Genomic DNA, 15,844 nt, shown 5'->3' on the forward strand with positions numbered 1-15,844 from the left:
CAAAGATATATTACCAATGCTTTTGGCCTGAGTCCTTCCTCAAGGTATGAATTAAAAGAAAGAGATAGAAGAAGGGTTCAGGTCCAAAGCATTTGTAGTTTTTTTTAAACCTTTATTTGTTCAAAGATGATGGCGTCGGCGAATTTGAAGATTGAGGTGAAGCTGAGTGTAGGGGACTAGAGTAGGGGACTAAGCATGCAACCTTGTGAGCCCCTGAGTTGATGATCTGTGAGGAGCTGTTGATGTTGCTGAGTCACACTGGTTGGGTTGACTGATGAGGAAGTCAAGGATCCAGTTATAGAACAATGTTCAGTCTCAGCTCCTTCAGTATGATTTTAAGGTGTTGACCTACAGTTAAAGTACAGCAGTCTGACATAGGTCAAGATGATCTGAGAGATGACATCTGCCATCACTTATTATCATTCCCTGTTGCATCAGTAAGTGCATTGAAGTGGATCCAGGACCTTCCTGAGACAGGAGTTGATCTGTTCCATAACCAACCTCTTATCGCTACTGACCAATAGTCATTAATGCAAGTCACCTTTTACTTTTTTTGGACACCAGAAGAACAGAAGTCCTTTTGAAGGAAATGGGACATATGACCATTGTAGCGAGATGTTGAAAATACCTGCAAAATTTCCAGCCAGCTGGGTCACACAGATGTTAAGGACATGGCTGGGATTTTCAAGATTTCACCTCCTCATGGTTCTGTTCATGTCAGCCTCAGAAGCTGGGACCATAGTATTGCCGGGGTCTGTTGAGACTTGCGAGGGTTCTTCATTCTTTTCCTTCCTCTTCCTCTCACTGTTCTGTCTATATTGTATCTAAATAAACAGCTACTATGAAGGGATAACAATCCAATTTATCATATTAACCTGCTTGAGTATCAAAGGGGCACATACCTATTTTTAAAAGTGACAGATACAAGACAATATCACCGCCTTTCATTTATTTTTAATATGTTTAATCTATTCCTTTCTTTGTTGTTGGTATGGATTTGCATGCAGTCACATCCTGTATATTTCAGTAAATACGGAATAATGACCCAAATAAATTAGAACCACTGGGAACATTAAGAATTAATTTAGAGTCATATCAGATATTAAATCTCGCCTTTTCATCAAACTAACACAGCACAGCAGACAAGATTTTTTTCCAATTAAAAATGCAAAGATATTTTTATTTTTAGAATACAGAAAAGAGATTTTCCAGGCTCATGATGTTTACATATTAAAAACAAAAAAAAAGCTTTAGCAGATGTTAACTAATCTAAGCGCTATTTGAATCATTATCCTAATCAATTTCTCACCCATGCAGGTAGTGAAGTCAGAAATTATTGTGTACCAATAAATTGATATTTTTCTTTTGGAGTCAATTTAATTTCATTTATTGATAGGAATTTCTTTTACAAGTTTTGTTTTAGTCAGACAATGATCTCCTTTAAGTCATTCTGTCATATTTTCTCTCCTTTAAATTCATGTTGGAATACCATTAGCAAAAGTTGCAACAGCCTCATGAATGGGCAGCGTAGAATCCTTTCATTGTCTGTGCCCAGATAAAAGCTCAGCGATTTCCACTTGATGAAGAAACCACATATATCAGTGCAAAAAAAAATGTAAGCCACCTTCAGATATTCAAAAAGATAAGCCAAGTCCGCACAGATGAGTTACAACTCTGGCTTTGTTGCCAGAGATATATTTGCTCTGTCTTCAATGAAACTAGTGAAATTTTCTGATGATCTTTTGGAGATAGCAAAGTAAAATTCCTTTAATCAGATGTTTGAACTGATGGTGAAATGCTTTCAGAGAGTAAATTCCTCTACATTGCATAAAAGAAATATTTGTTACATTGCATAGACAGATGGAGATATATAGATAGATGGAAGAGAGAGAGGGAGAGAGAGAGTCTTAAGGATGTGGAACAATATTATGTATTGGTCGTCCTTCGGTTCAAGAAGACACCTTGTTGGGCAGTTCATCTGTGGACATGAAGGTGACTTTGACTGAAAGTGCAGAGGGGCACTGGAAATCAATTTTTGTAACAACTGTGGCTGCTGCTTTGTGACATCGTTCATGGTTTTCCAGCAGTTTTTGGCATCGCCTGTCTTCAAAACTGGTGTCGGCTTCATAGCTCCGGGCTCGCCAGTGGTGTCTGTCAGCAGCCCCAGTTTCTAGTTTTCTTGGTCGGATGTCACAGTAACCATATATAACCATAAAACAATTACAGTACAGAAACAGACCATCTTGCTCCCTCTAATCCGCACCTATTTAAGTGATCTCCTCTAGTCCTACCTACCTGCTCCCTGTCCATAACCCTCCAATCCCCTCACATCCGCATACTCATCCAACCTTCTCTTAAATTATAAAATTGACCCTGCTGCAACCACCTCTGCCGGAAGGTCATTCCACTCAGGCACCACTCTCTGAGTGAAGAAGCTCCTTCTCACATTGGTTCTAAACTTTTGCACCCTAACTGTTAACTCATGACCCCTCATTCCAATCTCACCTACCCTCAAGGGGAAGAGCCTATTCATTTCTACTCTATCTATCCCCTCATAATTTTAAATATCTCTATCAAATCCCCCCTCAACCTCTACGCTCCAATGAATAAAGACCCAGTCTACTAAATTTTTCTTTGTATTCTAGATACTGCAATCCAGACAACATTTTAGTAAATTATCTCTGCACCCTCTCTACCTTATTGATATCATTCCTATAATTTGGGGACCAAAACTGCACACAGTATTCCAAATTTGGCCTCACCAATGCCTTGAACACTCTCAACATCACCTCCCAGCTCTTATATTCTATGCTTTGATTTATAAAGGCCAGCATACCAAAAGCCTTCTTTACCACCCTATCTACATGACAATGCACTTTCAAAGAATGATGAACTATTATTCCAAGATCTTTCTGTTCCTCTGCATTCCTCAGTGCCCTCCCCTTCACTGCGTATGCCCTGTTTTGATTATTCTTCCCAAAATAAAGCACTTCACACTTATCTACATTAAACACCATCTGCCATCTTTCAGCCCACTCTTCTAAGCAGTCCAAATCCTTCTGGAGTCCCTGAAAACCATTTTCACTATCCTCAACTCCCCCTATTTTTGTATCATCCGTATATTTACTAACCCAATTTACCACTCCATCATCCAAATCATTAATGTAAATGATAAACAACAAGTGACCCAACACTGATCCCTGAGGCACACCGCTCATCATCGTCCTCCATCCTGACAGACATTTATCCATCATGACTCTCTGGCATCTACCTTCTAGCCACTGTTGAACCTATCTTACTATCTCAACATTAATACCTTGCACATGAACCTTCCTTATCAACCTTCCATGTGGAACCTTATTGAAGGCCTTACTGAAATTCATATAGACCTCATCTACTGCTCTACCCTCATCAGCATTCCTAGTCACATCCTCAAAAAATTCAACAAGATTTGTCAATCGTGACCTTCTCCGCACAAACCCATGTTGGGTGTCCCTGCCCCTCCAGATACTTATATATATTATCTCTAAGAATACTTTCCATTAGTTTACCAAGCAAACTTATTGGCCTATAATTGCTGGGCCTACACCTGAAGCCCTTTTAAAACAGATGAACCACGTTTGCGACAGGCCAATCCTGCAGCACCACGCCCCCCCACCCCTCCAGTGACTGTTGAAAAATCACTGTCAGAGCCTCCGTTATTTTCTCCCTGACTTCCCTCAAGGTCCTGGGGAAAACCCCGTCAGGACCCGGAGATTTATCCACCTTTATATGCCTCAAAAGTTCCAACACCCCTCTTTCCTAATCCCTACATTTTCCATAATCACCCCTTTTGCTTCTCTTATCCTACACAATTCTATACCCTTCTCCCTCGTGAATACCGAAGAGATGAACTCATTCAATATCTCTCCTATCTCATTCAGCTCCGCGCACATTTGTCCACTCTGATTCTCTAAGGGACTAATTTTATCCTTCACTCTCCTTTTGCTATTCACATATTTGTAAAAAACCTTCGGATTTACTTTCACCCTGTTCTCTATAGCCACCTTGTACCTTTTCTTCGCTCTCCTAATTTCTTTTTTAAGTTTCTCATTATAATCCATGTATTTTCCAAGCATCTCGACCATACCTTACTTCTTGTATTTAATGTAGGCCTCCCTTTTATCTTGAACCAACTTCCTAATCTCCTTTGAAAACCATGGCTCTCTTGAACTTTTGGCCCTGCCTTTTATCCGAACAGGAACATAAAGATTCTGCACCCTCTTAAACCTCACCTTTAAATGTCCTCCAATACTCCTCTACCTCCTTCCCATAAAACAAATCAGCCCAAACCACTCCTTGCAAATCCCTTCTCATTTCATCAAATCTGTCTTTCCTCCACTCAAAAACCTTAATCTTTGGACCTTTCCATAAGTAGTGTTGGGTTTCCTTCACAGCATCTTTATAATGCTTGAGTGGACAACTTTGAGGTCTCCTTCCAGTCCTCAGTTCACCATAGAGGAGCTGGCAAGGCATACGGTAGTTATCCATTCTTATGACCTTTCCCACCAACTGCATCAGGGTTCAATGTTGGTGGACTTCATGTGACCCAAGATTAGGCAGTGGAAAAACCATGCATTCAGAGCATTCAGAGTAATCTGGTACAATCTCATATGCTACCTGGGATAGGAATGGAGTAACTACTTAGGTAATGGAGTTTGTGGCAGGGACTGGACACAATGACTTTGATCTTACCCATATTTTTGTTAGTATACATGTAAAGTTCAGCATGTTTGGGCAATGCTCCTGAGGGCAATGTGCCGATGAGAAATATAAAGTGTCAGAGGTAATGGTTTGTGTGTCAGAGGCAGAATGAGTTTGTTGTCTTAGAGTAAGGTTACAATAGAGGGTCAAGAATTTTATACCCTCAGGTTGGCCAAATGTAGACCATGTTCTTTTCTGAGTTCCAGGATTACTGATAGATCCATAACCTGGCAAAAGGAATTAATATATAAATTAACATCACACTGCAATATGATTTAGGGGGCTTACTGATTATTTTCCAATAATATGTTCTATTAAACTCTCTGAAACTTGAAACTATTTTCTCCTCTGTAACAGAGTACTGCCAGCATATCTATTACATCAAGTTGCTTGATATTTGAGACCCATTACTCAGATGCCAGCATAAGCTAATTAATAAAATCTTGTTGGTTAGTCTTGTGCATAATACTCATGGAAGTAAGGGGGCTGGGACATACTTTACATAATCAGAGGGCTGGAAAACAGGGCCTCATCAGGTCACAGAATAGTTATTCAGAAGAAGAACATTTAGATGTGAAATAAGACTACAGATGCTATCAATCTGGAGCAAAAATCAAACCACTAGAAGAAATGAATGGGTCAAGCAGCATCTCTGGCGGCAGAGGGATGGTCTTTTTTTTTGGGGTCAGGACCCTGCATCAGACCAAAAGGCTAATGATGGCTGCCTTTTCCATCATCCGTGGAGTTTAATCCACAGATGCTTCTTTCTTAATGCAATGAAATTATTTAACTAAAACCTAAAATTTCATGATACTAATTTAAACTTTTGACCCTCAGCTCCACTGCTGTAGTTTAATTCAAGCTGCTGTTCTCGATGAACTCATTGCACATCTTTAATATTTATACTTCCTCACAAGATGCCATCACAGATGCCTTTCACCCCACCCCCCTTCCCCAGGCTGTAAAGCTAATTTCTGCAATTATTTTGTTTCTCCGATCATCCTCTACGATGTGTGCTTGTATTTTCTTCTGCACATTATAATCAACCCCTTGACCCTTCACCCCACAGGATTTGTACAATTTTCTCAAGATGGTTAGAATTTGTAAATTTTCTCAGGGTGACATTTGCTTCTTCCATTCCTGGTGTGAATGATTATGAGCATGGGAGGATTGTGCACACTGAAGACCCAGACACCCAGCATTGTCATCAGTGTGAAGCCAGAGGTGTCTTTGCCTTGGTCTTGAAGACTGAAGATTATCCATTGCAATCTATGTTCCCTCTTCTCCTCAATTTCAGTGAAGGATAGGGACTTGGTGGGGTAGCAAAGCTGAATAAGAGACAAAAAATGTTGATGCAAGGGGAAGGGAAAAAAAATTAGATGTTTCTGATGGCAGCATTGAGGAGATGAAGAAGTGGGGGAGTTTGATGGAAATGAGGAGGCTACCCAAAAAACAATCCTAATTGCATCCACAAGACCTTCTTCAAGTCACTCACTAGGTCATGCAGAATCTCATGTTCATGAACCTGTTCAGGTCATAGAGTCATAAAGCCATCCAGGCCCAAAGGTCCCCCACCAACCAAAATGTCCCACCAACATGAGCTCTATCGGCTTGTGTTTGGCCCGTATCCTCTTCATGTATTTATTTCTTAAACATTACAAATAGCATTAAACAAGGTATAGAGAGGTAACTAGTGGAAGTAAACATTTGGCAATGGTAAACTCAAAACAGGAAGATGCTGGAGGAGCAGAAACTGTAGAACAGTTCACCTAGGATCCCATAAACAGAGAATGTAATCTTGTGAAGATTTGTAAGTCAGCTCCAACTTACAAATGTGTGTCTCAAGGTGATACTGCCCTTATTTTGCCTATACCAGCTGGAGAGTAGTTGTGGTCAGTACTGATAAGAGTTCATGGCAACATTTTTGTATTATATGTCAGTCACTCACCACAGAAATGCACATGAAGATGTGGTGACTGGGTAGGACAGAGAAAATTAAGGGGTCAGTGATAAGGCAGATAAGAGATTAATTCCATCAGTCACTAATTTACTGAAAGGGGCCATGTTCAAATCTCCTACTGCCATTTCACGGCTTCTTATGTTTTCAATCATAGGATTCGATCATGCTGGTTTTTTGTTTTCCTTATTTAATTTCAGTGCAGTAGCTCCATCTAATATCAATGGAAGCAGATGCTGCCTCTCGATAAGGGAAATTGGACATCCCAGTCCAAAGGGCACAAACACAAAATCATTATTTCAGACCAGTAATGTATTGCATAAATTCAAGACCAATGGCCTGAAACTCCATACATATAAAACACATAATGGTTATTAATATAAACAACAGTCTTTCCCAACAGTAACATCAACCTCATAAATGACAAGAAGCATTCCCACAATGCAAGTGGCAGGGAATAACCATCTCCAGATACATAAAGTCCACCCACATCCCCTTAGGATTCACTGCCAATGTCATCTCTCCCTTCAGCAATACCCCAAGGATCACCATTCATTGTAAAATGAACTGGACCAGCTCACATACTGTGTTCACTCAGAAGCTAGATATTCTGCAGTGTAATAATTCAACTTTTGAGTCCCGGAATGACTCTATATTGAGGAAAATATCAATTATGGAATCATCTATATGGATGAGAGCTATGCTAACATTGTACTACAAGTTGCTGAAGATACTCAGCAGGCCGAGCAGCATCTGTGAGGAGAAGGAATTGTCGACCTCTCAGGTCAAGGTCCAGCACTTGCAGTCCCTTGTTTCCTATAATAATCTTCAATCCTGGAGAAAGCAACTTGTTTGATCATCATGTTTATCCATCACTTTAACTATTCAGTTGCTCCACAATTGGGAGCCAATGGCTGCAACAAGTGCCATCTACAAAATACATGCAGAAAGTTACTTTAATAGAACCTCAAAATCTGATCAGCTGCAAGAACATATTCAGTAAATTGCTGGGCACTAAGAAATGTTGATGAATCTTTGCGTTCAAGTCCATAATGAAAGCAGCAACACAAGTAGAGAAGTTGGTGAGGAAAACACAGAATGCTTGCTGGGATAGGTTGGGACATAGTAGATAAAAGCTGCAACATTTCTTCACAATTTTAACAAATACTAGTTAGATCATACTGTGTGCAGTTCTGATCGCCATACCATAGTAAAGATGATTGAGCTGTAGGGAGTGCAAAGGTGTTTCACCGGCATGTTGTCTGGATTGGAAGACTTCATTTATGGTGGGCGGGGGGCGGGGAGGGGAGATTGAATGGGCTAGGTTTGTTTTCCCAAGAGTGTAGGAGGCAGCAGTTGACCTAATATAAAATTATGAGAGGTGTCGATAACTATAGGAGGGGGTGCCTAAAACAAGAAGGCAGAGGAAAGAGTTTTAAGGGGAATTTGAGGGGAAAGCATTTTTTTTAAGCATAGAGAGTGCTTGATAGCTGAAGAAAACATGAAAGTCTCCAGATGCTCTGAGTATAGTACCTGGAACTCACTGCCAGAGAAGATGGTGGACATCGGTCAAATAGGTTCTTAATTGGCAAGACATGGAAGGCAATGGGGGCAAACGGGAATACTGTCAATGGGTACAAGGGTCAGCACAGATGTGAGGAGCCAAATGGTCTGTTTCTGAGCAGGGACGCCAAGCACATGAGAACTCAGACATCTTCATATTACCCTGCAAATCACAAATCATTTTGACTTAAAATAGTAAAATGCCTGATATCTTACACCTATGGGGATTGGTAGATACCAGACAAGTGTATTTTCTGGTTGCTTGAGACTTACTCTTACAATGCCGAGATAAAACTTATCCACTGTCTCAAGATCCACTGATTTCTGCTCACCAAACAAGTCTAATATACAGACACCGTGAAGAATCCACCTGACACGCAAGTGGTGGATTAGCAAACTCACAGTGAACCACGCCAATTTTAAACTTAGGTATTTTATTCTTATTTATTTTAATATTTTATTTATTTTTCTTGATTTTTCTTTCCAGTTGCTTAAGACTGCTGGATACCAGAGGTCTTACTGTATTTCTTTATCGTCCCCAGGCCAAACATTTCAAATTTCATTCCTTAAGGCACGACTGGGAAGACCTTCACCACATAATGTGCCATGGCTTAAGATGGTGGTTCACTAACACTTGCTGAAGGGCGGTTAAACATAAGCAACTAAAGATAGCCTCCAGTGATGCCCAGATGCCACACCAAATTAAAAGAAATAGCCAATTAAACATGTCTAAATTTAAATTTAATTAAAAAGATTTTGGCCTACATTTAGACATACAGCATGGTAACAGGCCCACTATCACCCAATTGACCTACAACACAAGGTACATTTTGAACAGTAGGAGGAAACTGCAGCACCTCGAGGAAACCCACACAGACACAGGGAGAACATGCAAACCCCTTACAGACAGCATTCGGACCCCTGTCCTGGTCCGCTAATCGTGTCACCCAATACAAAATCATTTGTTGTCATGCCCATATTTAGAGGAAAATTCATCTGTCCATTGAAAAATAAACAAGCAGGATATCAGATACATTAGGAATGATAGCAATGAGAAAAGTACAGTTATTAGTGAACTCAATTATATGCAGAACTCTGCAAAGTTATAAACACACAATAATCCAGATATGAATAATATCCAATAATTTTCAATATTGGGAGTTTTATTATTATCAAATGCTAATCTATTGATTTCAGATGGTGCCTGTTATAATAAGAATTACAAATATGTATGGTTCAATTTATCTTTGAGCTGAGGGAGTATATTTAGAAAATATTCTATTTAAATTCTAATTTTGGTATTGAATTCACTCTTAAAAATTGGATGGACACTATATTTAACATGAATATAGTCTGACTCTTCAGATTAGATATGAGGGTTTTCAAAATGCAAAATGAAGTGGAAACAGCTGTTGAAAGAAACACACTGATAGTATCGAGGTTGACTGAGATAGCAATATTTCAGGAAAGTTACAGAAGAAGGTTCTGTACAAAGCGAAATATAAGGACTGACAAAGGCAAAATATGCAGAAAGTATTGGAGATAGAATAGCACAAGAAAGGTTATTGGAATGGTCATTTATGCACTTCTCCATGTTATTAGTAAGCTGTGGGCAAAGAAAGAGAGACTCACTGCTAGTCACAACTGCTCTGCTGAGTTCTGATCTGCCCAGCATACAAAAGTGAGAGAAAAACCTAAACTGCAATTCTCAGGGCTACTGTCATGGTGGACTTCTAAAACTGCTTTTAGATCAAGTTAAGTGTCCAGGTTGATACAGCTGACAGAAAGATTATTAGATTCACTAAGGGGCTGACATCTGGGAGATAGGCTATGGCTTTAGTCTGTGGTTTGCTAAGTACAAAGGTAGCTTTTGTTAGGTTGTTATTTTGATTCAATGGAATTAAATAGAGCAATAATGGAAGAAAAGGGGGTATTTTTCTGTGGTTGTGGGGGAGGGGGGGGTGAAATAATTGTCACAAAAGGATCACCCAGGGCCAGAAGCCCAGAATATCTTGGGTTGTATTTGCAACTAAAATGATACTAGTTTATAAACCATTTTGGCTTTGTAAACTCATGTTGCAATTCATTGTGGAGCTCATCTATGTAAACCAGAAAATAACAAAAGGTTTTAATTTTAATTTAGAGATACAGCATGTAAATGCTCTTCCAGCCAGTGATTCCATATAACCATATACAGCACAGAACAGGCCAGTTTGACCCTACTAGTCCATGCTGGAACAAATCCCCTCCCTCCTAGTCCCACTGACCAGCACCTGGTACATACCCCTCCAATCCTCTCCCCTCCATGTAATTATCCAGTCTTTCCTTAAATGTAAATAACGTCCTTGCTTCAACCACCTCTGCCGGAAGCTTATTCCACATCCCAACCACCCTTTGCCTGAAGAAATTTCCCCTCATGTTCCCCTTATAATTTCCCCCCTGCAATCTTAAACCATGGCCTCTGGTTTGAATATCCCCCACTCTTAATTGAAAAAGCCTATCCACGTTGACTCTCTTTGTCCCTTTTAAAATCTTGAACACCTCCATCAAATCCCCCCTTAATCTTCTACGCTCCTGAGAAAAAAGCCCCAGGCTGCTCAACCTTTCTCTGTAACTCAAACCCTGACATCCTGTCAGCATTCTCGTGAACCTTCTTTGCACTCTCTCTATTTTGTTTATATCCTTCCTATAATTCGGTGACCAAAACTGCACACAGTATTCCAAACTTGGCCTCACCAATGCTTTGTACAATTACATCATAACATCCCAACTCTTGAATTCAATACTCCGATTTAAGAAGGCCAACTTTCCAAATGCCTTCTTCACCACTCTATCTACCGGAGTATCAACTTTGAGGGTACTATTTACCATAACTCCTAAATCCCCTTGTTGCTCTGCACTCCTCAATTGTCTACCATTCAATGTATATGACCTATTTAGATTTGACTTTCCAAAATACAAAACTTCACACTTACCTGTATTAAATTCCATCAGCCATTTCTCAGCCCACTCCTCTAGCTTTCCTATATCTCTTTTTAAGCTATGGTAATCTTCCTCACTGTCCACAATACCACCAATCTTTGTATCATCTGCAAAGTTACTTATCCAATTCACCACCCCTTCTTCCAGATTGTTAATATATATAACAAACAATAGTGGACCCAGGACCGATCCCTGAGGAACTCCACTAGTCATCGGCCTCCAATTTGACAAATAATTTTCTACCAGTACTCTCTGACACCTCCCATCCAACCATTGCTAAATCCATTTCACTATCTCCTTATTTATTCCTAATGCCTCCACCTTTTTTCCTAACCTCCTGTGGGGAACTTTGTCAAAAGCTTTACTAAAGTCTAAATAGACAACATCCACAGCCTTCCCTTCATCAATCTTTTTTGTAACCCCCTCGAAAAACTCTATAAGTTTTGTTAAGCATGATCTACCCCTGACGAAACCATGCTGACTACTACCTATCAATCCCTGTTCTTCCAAATATTTGTAAATGCCATCCCTCAGAACACTTTCCATCAACTTACTCACCACAGACGTCAGACTCACAGGTCTATAATTTCCAGGCTTACATTTGGACCCTTTCTTAAACAGCAGAACAGCATGAGCCACCCTCCAATCCTCTGGCACTACCCCAGTGACCAGTGACATCCTAAATATCTCTGTTAATGGTCCCACTATCTGTACACTAGTCTCCCTGAGTGTCCTTAGGAATACATTGTCCGGACCAGGAGATATGTCCACCTTTAACTTTTTCAACACAGCCATCACTACCTCCTCGGTTATCCTTATATGCTTCATGACCTCCCCACTATTTTTCTTTACTTCAACTGGTTCAATATTTTATTCCCTAGTGAATACCGAGGCAAAGAAATCATTTAAAATTTCCCCCATCTCCTCTGACTTTTCACATAGCCTACCCTCCCTATCTACAAGGGGTCCAGTTCTATCCCTCACTAATCTTTTACTTTTAATGTACCTATAGAAACCCTTTGGATTTATTCTTACTCTGCCTGCCAAAGCCTCTTTGTGCCTCTTTTTAGCCTTTCTAATTTCTTTCTTAAGATTTTTTCTACACTCCTTGTAGTCCTCTTTCAATTTCTCATCACCCTGCTGTTTATACCTCTTGTACACCTCCCTCTTTCTCCTAACCAAATTTCCAATATTCCTCAAAAACCAAGGCTCCCTATGACTTCCAGCCTTTCCTTTGATCCTCACTGGGATATATCTACTCTGTACTCTCAAAATTTCTTCTTTGAATATTCTCCATTTTGCATTTACATCCTTTCCTGAAAAAATCATGTCCCACTCAATACTCCCCAAAGCCATTCTCATTCCTTCGAAATTTGCTTTTCTCCAATCCAGAACCTCAACTTTAGGCCCTTTTTTGCTCTTCCCTAAAACTACCCTAAAACTAATAGAGTTGTGATCACTAGACCCAATTTGTTCTCCAACATTAACCTCAGACACCTGACCTATCTCGTTCCCTAACAGGAGATCCAGTATTACATTGTCCCGAGTCGGTTCCACTACGTATTGATTAAGAAAACTATCTTGCACACATTTGACAAACTCTAGCCCATCCAGCCCTCTTACTGTATGGGTATCCCAATCAATGTGAAGAAAGTTAAAATCTCCCATGATCACTACCTTATGTTTATTACACATATATGCTATCTCCTTACAAGTTTGTTCTTCCAAATTTTCTTGGCCCATTTGGTGGTCTATAATACACCCCTATTAGTACCCTCATGCCTTCTCCACCCCTCAAATCCACCCAAACACCCTCACTGGACGATCCTTCCAAACCATCCTGCCACCTCACGGCAGTAATGTCCTCCTTAAAAAGCAGAGCAACTCCTCCCCCTTTTTTACCCCCTGTTCTATCACATCTAATACATTTATATTCTGGAATATTTAGTTGTCAGTCCTGTCCCTCCTGTAACCAGGTCTCACTAATTGCCACAACATCATGATTCCAAGTGCCAATCCATGCTCTAAGCTCATCTACCTTGTTCACTATGCTTCTTGCATTAAAGTACACTCATTTCAGAGAATGACCCTCAAATATATTCCCTATTCTACCTTTTACCTTAACCTCCATCCTTCCTTTGTTATCTTTATCATTCTTAACTAGGTGGCCATGCACCCTAGACATTGCTCGCAAACTCTGCTCCCCACCCCCTGCCAAACTAGTTTAAACCCTCCCCCACAGCTCTAGCAAATCTGCTTGCCAGGATATTGGTCCCCCTCCAGTTCAAGTGGAGTCCCTTTTGTACAGATCCAACTTTCCCCAGAAGAGATCCCAGTGATCCAAAAATCTTATCCCCTATCCCCTGCACTTTAGCCACGCATTCATCCTCCACATCCTCCTATTACTACTCTCTCTCGCACGTGGCACCAGCAGCAATCCAGAGATTACTATCTTAGAGGTCCTGTTATTTAACTTCCTGCTTAATTCTATGTATTCCTGTTTCAGGACCTCATCCCCACTTCTAACTAAGTCATTGGTCCTCACATGGACCACAACTTCTGGCTGCTCACCTTCCCCTTGCAGAATTCTGTGAACTCAATCAGAGACATCCCTGACCCTAGACCCTAGAACCAGTGGTGGATTCAAGGCTGATTAAGCCCTTTAAATTTTTGGAGCACCCAAAGGAAACCCATGCAGATGTGGAGAATTTACAAACTCCTTACAGACTCCAGTGAATTGAAATTCACTGTCTGCATATTGTTCAGATGTCTGGCTCCACCTTCACCTACCCCAATATAAACCCTGGTTTTCCCACCTTACCTCAGATTCACCTGAGAATTATTGTGACTACTGGCCATTGATTGTAAGCTATTAAAAGCGTGTTTGTACTCCTCACCTGTCTCACCTGTCTCTGAGTGGTGTTATAGTTTTAATAGCTTAACTTTGAAACAGGGTGGAAGCCCTGTTGAAGCCAGGTATGCTCCAGGTCGACCCTCTGTCCCCTAAGGCCCTGAAGGAATTTGCCTACTGGCTGGAGTGCTTCTAGTCCTACCTGACAGTCACACAAGATGTCTTCAACTCCGATAGTCTCTGGAGATTGGCGCTTCTTTCTCGAGTCAGCCGCAAAGGGTACGCTGTAATCAGAGACTGTGCTACCTATGTCTGCCATAGAAGGCTTGAAGAATCACTATGAGGCCAAAGAACAATGTGCTGATGAGGCACTGACTCTCTCAACATTGGCAGCATCCGGGTGAGTTGCTGGATGACTATGTTTGTGAACTGTGGGCCTTGACCAGAAAGTGCCACTACGAAGCGGCCATGGCCTGGGTGAAAGAGGAGAAACAAATCTGGGACACCATCGTGGCAGGAGTGAGGTCGAGGTATGTAAGGCAGTGACTGCTGGAGTTGGGGAAGAAAGACTTGGCCAACACCCTAGAGCTGGCAAAAGTGCTCGAGCAGGCCCAACTGGGAGCTGACGACCTCATGGGCGAAAGCAGCACATTTTCAGAGGACCTGGTCATTGGGGCAACTGTGGCCACCACAGCCCCAGTGTTGACTGCTGCAGCCACACATGACCGGGGATGTTACTTCTGTGGACAGGCACAGCACCCCCATGCCCGATGCCCCGCAAAGGATTCTATGTGCTCAGGATATGGTAAGTGAGGGCATTGGATAAAGGTCTGCTGGGCTAAACTGAACCCAAAGAGGGTGACCGCTTGAGCAACCCCTGAATCATCGCTCGACCTGTGCCCGAGTCCAGAAGTGCCGGCCTCAGCCTTTCATTGCTGCTTGCCAGCATCTTACTGTGCCTTGTGGCGGTACCCACCATGGGAAGTGAAGCATTGCGTGAAGCCATGAAAACCATCTTGCCGCATCTCGAGGTCAACACCATCTAGTCCTTTGCTGGATCAAGATGGTGGGCAGCCATCTTGCCACACCTTGTGGTTAATGCCACCTAGTTCATCATCGGATCAAGGTGGAGGGTGGCCATCTTGCCACACCTCGTGGTCGACACCATTGTGTCTGCTCTTAGGCCAAAAGGAGAGAGTCGACATCAGCATGGGAGCGACGGGGTTTCTGGAGAACTGGCATCGGTCGTCCTGAAACAGGCAATACCTCACCAATTGAATAACTCAACGATGGAGGTGAGAGTAAACGATCATTTGACTGATTGCATAGTAGAGACTGGCTCCACCGAGAGATTTAGAAACTCTATGATGGTTCTGCAATACAACTTAAGAGTGTACCTGATCGACTATTGTATTTTCCTATCTTCCTATGCAATACTCTCATTCTGTGATGATCCAGCGGTATTGTATAGTACATCTAACTGTACAAGGGGGGGGGGGGGGGATGATTTTGAACTTCTGATTGTACGTACTGAAGAATTTGTGTGCTCCTGTGTTGCTGGGCCTGGACTTCTTGTGTCACCTTAAAAGCGTGACTATGGAGTACTCTGGCCCACTCCCTCCAATCACGGAGTGGAACGGAAGTCCCAAAAGCCAGACTCCACATATGGTCTCTCCATCCTAAATATTGATTCCCCCCCCTCCCCACCCACTGTTTCCGGACCTGACTCCCGATTGCAAACCAATAGC

Source organism: Narcine bancroftii, chromosome 4 (assembly GCF_036971445.1).
Source record: "Narcine bancroftii isolate sNarBan1 chromosome 4, sNarBan1.hap1, whole genome shotgun sequence".
NCBI lineage: Eukaryota > Metazoa > Chordata > Chondrichthyes > Torpediniformes > Narcinidae > Narcine > Narcine bancroftii.